This window comes from Crocodylus porosus, unplaced genomic scaffold (assembly GCF_001723895.1).
Source record: "Crocodylus porosus isolate Cpor-Errol unplaced genomic scaffold, CroPor_comp1, whole genome shotgun sequence".
NCBI lineage: Eukaryota > Metazoa > Chordata > Crocodylia > Crocodylidae > Crocodylus > Crocodylus porosus.
In genome coordinates, this window is record NW_017728931.1 from 20,587,919 (window position 1) to 20,597,336 (window position 9,418).

Sequence of the window (9,418 nt, forward strand, 5' to 3'; positions counted from 1 at the left end):
GGCTCTTTAGCCTGGAAAAGCACAGGCTCAGGGATGATCTGATGGTCACCAATAAGTTTATCAGGAGTGTTCACCAGGATCTGGGGGAACGTTTGTTCACCAGAGCGCCCCATGGGATGATGAGGTCAAATGGTTATAAACTCCTGCAAGACCATTTCAGGCTGGACACAAGGAAGAACTTCTTTACTATCCAAGCCCCCAAGATCTGGAATGGCCTGCCATCAGAGATGGTTCAAACACCTACTTTTAATGCCTTCAAGAGAAACCTGGATGTTTTTCTTGCAGGGATCCTATGACCCCAGCTGACTTCCTGCCCCTGGGACAGGGGGCTGGACTCGATCTTCCAAGGTCCCTTCCAGCCCTAATGTCTATGAAATCTATGAAAAGGTTGGCTTCTACTGCTCTAGGAGGTAATCAAAAGGCAGATTCCTTGTAAACAAACTTCTGCATCCTGCTATAGGCTAATGGTACTTGAATGTTTTATACAGGACAGACAAACTTTGGACACTGTGATTTGAGAATAAGTAAATTACCTCTGCATTACCCCTACCACCAGCTCCCTCCAGTCATTATTTGCAGATCAGTCACCAAGGAAGCTCCATTGCATCAGACACATAATCTAACCAGGGTGCCCAGCCCATGAGAGAGAAGGCAATAGTAGTTTAAAGGATGAAGGGGCTAGAAATGTTTATGGTCAGTTCAGCCAAACAAAAACATTCCGATTTGAGTTAAACCCAACTGAAAACAAAATATTCCATTTTAGTTTGCTTAATGGAAAAAAAATAATAATAATAATCAGAAAATATGGTAAAATTGGTTGGGTTTTTTTTCCCCCATGGAAGATTTTAATTTTCAGAAGTTGGATTTTCTGCCAAAAATTATTTCAAATACACTGCCCTACAGCTACAGTGTTTGTACCATTGCAAACTGAATCATATGGTACATACCCGAGAGCACCAGACAGGCAACCTTAAATCTGGTATTTCTTAACTTTTGAGATACTAGGCTTTTTAACCTTAACACTCTTAGCATCTCTTTTTTTGGATGCAGCTTGGCATCTGGACTCACCAAGAACTATGAAAACTACTTTCCTTGCAATGCAATCAAGCTCCTTGGCAGACACCATAGCCAGAGGGATTAGATTATATTCTATTCCTGTCTGCTCTGTAATATATTTAGACAACTGAGTGGTTTGGGTTTGGGTAGGTGGGTGGGTGTGTGTGTGCACGCATGCTTTGTAGTTGTCCTAGAATTCATTTCCCATTTCCTTCCCTTTCAATCTGGTCATATTTTTTCCCCCCCCAATACTTGGTAAACTATTCCCTTCTGGCATTCCATTTATGGTGAAGGGAGACTTTCCTATTGCCTACAGTTATCCATATATCATTCCAGGTTTTCATAAGTCCTCCACTACTATGGGATCTATGTTTCTTCTATGAAAATTGTGCACTTTTTTTTTTTTGAATTACAGCTCTCAGGCACAAATTTGAAGTTATTGGGCTGGGTCAGTTGTTGGGTCAGCTGATATAAATCAGGCTAGTCCTATTTAAAAATCAGTAGAATGACATCAGTTTTATACCATTTGCAGAGCTGATCCATTATTAGGATTGCTTAGTTAAATTATCAAGGGTAGGAGGGTGCTGCTTTCATGAGGGGACTCTTGCAGGAAACTTGTTTAGAAAGGCATGAGCTTTTATAGGCTACAAGTTAATCTATCATTGCTCTGGCTTTTTCCTAACTTCAGTCTAACACAGCTAACTGCCTTTCTCTACTCAATGTACTATGTTAGATTGAGAACTACTACTGCCCTGGTCCACATTTCATTTGGCAACAAATACCACAATCATGGCTGGATTCTCATGAAAGCTTTGTCCCCTGTTGATTTGAACATTTCCTATGCTTGTAACCATCTTTTATCTTTTCAATGGCTCTGAACTCATATGCTGTCATAGGTTGTCATCAGTGCAGAAGCAACAATATTTTGATACAACCACCTGAATTGAACTCCGAGTCCAATAGAGAGCCAAACACAGGGGGCACTGACAGACATGCAGCTCCCTGATGTAACTTATGGCACTTGACAGGAAGTGCCATGACCTACAGCAGGGGTTTCCAACCTTTTTGAATGTGGGGCTGGATCATGAACTTTTTATCACCCAGGGGGTGGCCAAAGGACACCCCCCCCCCATTAGGAAGCTGCTGAGGGGCTGGAGGAGGGACAAGGGGTGGGAACCAAAGTAAACAATATTTACTTTCATTTCCCATTGCAGCACCTTGGGCCTCAGAAAACGATTTGGTGGGCTGCATGGTTGCCCACAGGCCATATGTTGGACAAGCCTGACCTACAGTGACCGCCCCCACCAACAGACATTTGCTGTTTTATTGGGGCGGGGGGAAGGCAGGAAATAGAGCTCCATTTTGGAACTAATTCAACAGAGAGAGGCTGCGTCCCTGCAGCCTCTCTCACCTCTAACCCCAATTCCTGTCCCCCCCAGTGTCGGTGCTGTCATCAGGATGGGAGGGGGAGAAGGCAAGGGAGGGAACTCCATTCTTGGGAGCACTGGAGGGGTGGCAGGTGGACTGGAGCCCCTGCAAGGTACTCTAGGTACAGGAAATCCTAGTTGTATACACATGGAAGTGGCTCTACCATGGAGTTAAAGAATTCCCAAGGTTGTGAGCTGATGGAACAGTTGGAGGATAGGAAAAGGAGTTGCACTGAACATAGTGTTAAGGCTGTCCATTCATATAGATAAATAGATCTCAATCTATTGATCTCATTCTCTACATTTGACCCAGAATTCAATGGAGTTACTCTGGAACAAAGAATCAAGCCAAGGATCTTCAGCTGGGATGCCTCAAGTCCAAAGTGTGAAGGATATATGCATGATTTTCCTCATATCTCTATAATCACACCGTCACGGGTGGGGCCTAGGAATGGCTGTAATCTCCTGAGCACCCCCTGCCGTGCCAAATAGGTGATCCAGCACCCTCTACTCACCCACCACGTCTTTGATGTTATAAGGTTCAATATGGGAGGCTGCCTCTGATCACCCTGAACACCACGCTGATACTATCCCCCCGTTGCGAGTGGGGTGACCTAATACCCCACTGCCTTATGGGCAGTGCATACCTCCTACCTCCCCTTTAGCATGCGCTAAGCCTCACAGCTCTTCCTGGACGTTATTAGGTCCTTACCCTTCGGCGCCCTGCCCAGCGCCCCTGGGCTTGTCACACAACCGGCGCCCCTCCGGTCCTTAGCCTTATCAGGCTTACTGGTGATGCTTCAATCACTGGGCCCAGCAGCCTAAGCCTTGCCTAGCCCCTCTGGGTTCCTGTCTATAATAAATAACTAATTAGGCTCAGGCAACAAGAGCCTTACCTGGCCTCTCTGGCCCTTCTGGGTCCTTGTCAACTATTAGGTCTCCACTTAGGCCAGGTAAGGCTCTTGTTGCCTGAGCCTTTCTGACCCTTCTGGGTCCCCACCACTGTGGAGCCCCTCGGCGGTCCTTTTAGTCCACACCCCTGCTAGGGCTTCTAACAAGCATAAGTGCCCTGCCTACTCCTGGGGCCTCTCTTAGTACCCTTGTCTACTCCTGGAGCTTCCCTCAGTGCCCGCTCCTGCTCTGAGGCTTCCCTCAGTGCACTCACCCTCTCTTGGGGCCTCTCCTTAGTACACTCACCCTCTCCTGGAGCTCCTCTGTGTACACTCACCCCCCAGGGTTGGGGTTCACACCCCCCAACACTGCACCACATCAGTACAAACTGCTATGACAATCTGGCACCTTGCCCTGCACCCCACAGGGCACCAGGAACCTCCAGATTACTAGGGAGCTCCCATGAGGCCTCCTCACACCCCTACAGCCTCACCCAGTCCTCCAGTATAACCCTAACAAACACAACCATGAGCCAAACAGCTGTAACCCAAACAACAAGAAGCCTCCTGGCTTATAACATAAGGTCTACTCTCACTTGGCTCACTAGCCATGACCTCCCAGCCCAGGTTCCCTCCACCCTCACCATGCCGTAGCCACTGGGGTGGTCAGGCTGCAGCTGCAGCTGCAGCTGCAGCTGCAGCTGCAACTGCAACTGCAACTGCAACTGCAACTGCAACTGCAACTGCAACTGCAACTGCTCCCTAGGCTCCAGCCTGGGCTGTTTATAAAGGCCCGGCCCTGCCCCCTTCTGGTCACATGGCCCACCCAGTTGCCACAGCAACCGGCACCTGAGCTGCCCCTGGAGCCTGGCAGCTCCCCTTCTCCACTTCTAGGAACAGGGCACCTAAGTACTCCTGTGACACACACTCCACCCTGAAGTACATAAATGTCTGGGGTATCAACTCAGTCTTTAAACATTTATAATGTTTTATCCTAAAAACTGTTAAACATCCCAGTGATCTGAAAAATTCAGGCAGAATAATTCTAAAGTATTTCACCTGAGCCAACAGCATGCAATGCACTTTACATACACATGAAAAAACCCGACGGTACCATGACGGACACAGTTAGCCCTGAACTGTGACAGGTGCACTTTCTATTTTGTATCTCTGTCCAGGTATTTTAAATTAAGTTATGAGTAGATCTCAAAAGGTTCCGTCTAGAACTAAACAGACTTGTTTCAGCTTCTTTTGTATGGAAACCTCATGAGAAGTAGGCTTTCACAAATAATTTTTTGTTTTGTTTTGTTTTGTTCCTTTCCATGATTTGGCAAGGTCAGACATACCATGAAAACAATCATGTTTCATTCTTTGTTTCTAATCAGAACCAAGAGGCACAAGATAATGCAGACAACTAAACTCACCCCAAACTTTTTTCAAAACTTAATTATTTCATTTGATTGGAACTTTGGGTGGAGGCTGGAAATGTGTCAGTGCTATATGAGGCAGCTTGTACCTCTTTATTTCAAATTGCCCCTGCATTTTCAAAATAACATTTTCAAAAATAACAGCTTGACACAATACTCTTCGAAACAGATGCACTGTTACATTTATGTGAAGCTATGTTGATGTAAAATTGGAGTAAACAAAATGGTGAATCTATCTCTATGTTCTGAATTGATTTGACAAATACTAAATAACAGCAGATGACAATATTTTGTTCACTGAAACAGATGTTGCTTTATACTGCACTAATGGCATGCAGTCTGTATGATGTTGTACATCAGTTTGGGAATACCAACAACAGATAAAGAGCAATCTCTGTCTGATAGAAGATGCAGATGAGTAATACTATTATTGCCTCTTGCCTACAGCTATTATAGTTAATGTTTTTTTCTAATCTTGAGCTACCTCTAAATTTAACCTACTATATAAACGTTAAGTTATACTACACTTAGAAAAAGGTCCTGAGGTGTGAGTGAGTGCTGGATTCCTACGTGAACTAGTCCATCATTCTCAGCCTCTAGGCAGCAGGTTCTGGGATTCAGGAGAGCAGAGTTCTCTCAGCTGTACTGCTGATTTACTGTCACCTTAGGCAAAATCTCTTTACCCTGTGTCTCCATTTTCCCTCCATGTTTTGTACATTTGGGCCATTTAGCATTCTTCAGCAGAGAACATTTTAGTATGTTGCGAAAATGACTCAATTTGCAGGTGCTCAGTACCAAGGAACCGTTTGTAAAGAGTGTACAAATACTTAACACGTTTGTCACATCTGTTTTGTTTGACATGCTGTAGAAATTCTAAATAACACTAATCTCAACACCTTTTGGAGGAAAGCAAATACACATCTTAGGCCACTGACAGGAGTTAATGTAAAGGCACAATGAGATCTAATCCCCAATCCCAACAATTAAGCTTCCTGCCATGCCACACATGTAAGGCAGGATGTGCGATTTTGGGATCAGAGATCAGTTCTGGCAGGTTGAATGTTCAGTGCCCAACAATCAGCTGATTGTCAGCTGGGTCCAGGACTGCACATACATGGTCCCTGGAGCTGGCAGGAATCACACTGGGGCCAGTTCAAGCTCTGATGGGGGCCTGATCCTGACAACAATAGCTGAACCTCAGCAAAGACAGTACCTGGGCTACTTGGAGACCTCAGTGCAGTCTTCATACTGCTACATGTTCAGTTTAAGACACGGTGTAAAACAGCCACAAAAATTACATATTTTTACTGATTTCCCTTTTCTGTGATACTGTTCATCCCCTGAGCGTGTGGCCAGGTTACTGCTTAACAAACGATTAACAAATGCATTGTGTCTGAATTATAATGTGAGCTAGAGCCTCAGTCACTCTTTTAGACAGTGGTAACTGAGAACGTGGCTATATGCATTATACAGCGCTCCCAGGAGGCCTGAGAAGCATGCCACACCCAACTTCTCCATGTGCACCAATCCTTGAAATAAGAAAATGAAGCCACCTGGGGGATGTCCCTCCACTCACAAGCACTTCAGAACCAGATCAAGAGCAGTTAGAAGAGGCATCCTCAGGACAGCTTTTCTGCTTCATTTCTAGGACTGATGCACATGTAGCAGAAACAGATAGGCAAGAAGCGCTCAGCTACTGAGAGTATGGACATGCCCCATAAGTAAAAGTTAAGTAATGCCACAAAACGAGTCAGCAGCAGAGTAAGGATCTGGTTTAGGCACTATTCCCATCCCCATGCATAATCTATTAGCAGTAGCAATAAGGTCCATACCCAACACATGGGTAAATCTGATTTATGCAAATGTTCCCAAGTCCATGGAGACTATTCAGGCAAGTAAGGTTTTTCATGAGAATAATGGTTACAGTGGGTGCATATACACATAGCCCTATGGTGACGTAATTTTGCAGTACATCATCATACAGTGTGCTACAGCAACATAGCAATTCACATGGGTCTACATGTGATCAGCAGCTATTGCTGCCATAGCAGTGCACTCCCCCATTATTATGCTACAGCGACATAGCAACAAAATCTAACCTTGCACCATACCCATAGTGCAGTACAGGCAGTTACTGCGCTGTGCTTTAGTAACTTTTGGAAGTAGCAAAGCATGGTGCTGTAGCAGTGTTGCCATACATCAACATGTAGACATACCCAGTATTACACCCTTAATGTAGCTGAATGTTCTAAAACCAGAAGTACACTTAATAGATCATCCACTTAGGAAGCCTGAGTGTTTCTTTTACTTTTCAAGATAAATACTTCATGATCTTTTAAACAAAGACCCTTCTCCTTGCCCCACCTGTATCATAGGTAACAAGACAACCATCAACAACAAACTAACCCACAGAGAAGAGAAGAAATTTGGGAAGAGAGTAGTTTCATTTCTTTCATTAGAGTCCAGCCAACCAAGTACCTCACACCTGATTATGGAAATAATTCTCAGTAGGTCTTTTACATTAAGCATGAGTGTCAGTGTTCAGTATTATTAGGAAACAATTTTTTTTAAGTCAGTTTGAAAATGCAGGTTTACATTTATGGAAAATTCTATTACAGTGACATCTTGAAGCATCCTGACAAATATTTCACTTTCTGTCTTTCAGAAAACTATATTGATGTGCCTCAAGATGGGAGAGGTAAGATTAGAATCCATGGAGGAGCTTCCAACAGAACTGTCCAGCTGAATGACAGAAAAAGAAAGACACTCTTGAGATGGGCGTTCGCCAGCTCACCTGAAGAGAATCACCATCCTGCCAACTTTAAAAAAAAAAGCAAACAACATAGAAAGTTTTTGATCAGGAAGCAGTCTGCAAGCAATATTTTCATTTTAGACCAAGACTATTAATTTCTGAATGGAGAAACTGTATTGAGAAGATGCTCAGACAAATGAAACACGTATTGCTCTGGCAAGATCCATGTCAAGGTGAACAAGGACTACAAAATGAAGATTTGATAGATAACCTTTCTTTTGCCTCCCCATCCATCTATTGCCATTTGAGCCTAATCTAAGTGTCACAGTATTGAATGTGAGTTTTTCCAAAGTTCTCTGGTGAACATTGTGTCACAAAGTCTAGATGTCAACAAGCCAAGTCACTGTCCCTCCCTTGCCCCTTATTGCACATTATAATGCAAGGGAACCCCTGTCATCTAATCGGAATGCAAGATAACAGTCATTCCAACACCTAAATTCTTCTTTCACCCACAGCTGTGTCAGCTGCAGGACATCAGACTCCTGAGCACACCAAGTGGTTTCAGCTGCACACACCCTCCTTCAGGGTGAGAGTGGTTGTAAAGAAATACCATCACCTCTCCCCTTCCTGAAACTAATAGAAAGTGAAAGAAAAAAAATTATATTACAAATAGCAATAATGCCATTGCCCCTCTTGTTTTACAAGGCAATAATCCAGTTCCCTCAGCCATTGATTGGCTTTGTATTTTATCTGAGGATTCCTGAGGAGGCCAAAGTGGCAATGATAGAATCATAGAAGCATATGGAATGCTCACTGTATGTTGCAATAGCTAGATGTTATTTTTTATGTTACAGATTTAATTTTAAATCCTGTGGTATGTTTTATACAAATCATTCTTGTGAACTTCAGTCAGACATTGAGACTTTATACAGAAACAAAGCACCTGGTGGTGACAATGAAAAGGAGTAATTCCTCTGGAATCCCAGCAGTCTATACAGCACATTTATGCCAAATGAATTAATCATGGCTAATATTTTTTCAAACACAAAATAATTTCATAATGACAACAGCATATATTTTATTGTATTGGCCACACCAAGAACAACTCCATATTGACTATCATTTAGAGACTACTTTGACTCGAGTACATTTTACTCTTTTATTGAACATGTAATAGATTATTACTTGACGATTTGGAACAAGTTATGGCTGCCATGCTTACATGCAGTCAACAGAAAAAAGGAACTGGGAGCAATTTATTTATGCAATTTAATTTATGTAGGAGGGCACAAGCAAGGGAGGCCAGTTAGATTTGCTTGAAGCAGCTGAGTCCTCACCAAAGGGTTGCTGAGTTAGACAGGAATGTGTCCATGTACCATCTTCTTGCACATCAGCCAGCAAACAGACAGCATGCAACATCTAAGTTACGGACACACATTCAAAAACCTGAGCCTTGATTGATTTAATCTTTGTAGGTTAGTCTAACCTGGATAGGGTAAACCAGTTTGTAACTGTTAAGACAACTCCTCTGGACTGAGGAAATTCAGGCACATGCCTGCAGTGGCTCAGGCTAGAAGCAGGGGGCACTACAGCAGCCCCCCCCCCCCCACTTCCCTTAAACAGTGCTGAGCTGAGAGAGTGACGTGACCAGGCCCCAGCAGGATGATCTGATTAGGAAGGAGTTCCCTCCCCTCCCCCCCCACCACCCTTGATAACAAAGCATTTATCAGTTCTGTTATCAGCATTTAACACATCAGAAAACAAAGCCCTTCTCATTAGTTCAAGCCCTTCTTAAACAACTTTTTGCAAGGAAAGAAGGGAGGGACTTTACCAGCTGACCTGTTGATTATCTCCAAACACCCCTAA

The 9,418-nt window shown here is 43.7% G+C and overlaps 1 protein-coding gene across 1 annotated transcript in view; it reads left to right on the forward strand.

The window, feature by feature from the left end:
• The window catches only part of KIAA1644 (KIAA1644 ortholog), a 179,332-nt gene extending 171,710 nt beyond the window's left edge, over positions 1-7,622 (forward strand). The window contains exon 6 of the mRNA XM_019544317.1: positions 7,471-7,622. The gene's annotated coding sequence lies outside the window, so the exon portion shown is untranslated. The remainder of the gene's footprint in view (positions 1-7,470) is intronic.
• The last annotated feature ends 1,796 nt before the right edge of the window (positions 7,623-9,418 follow it).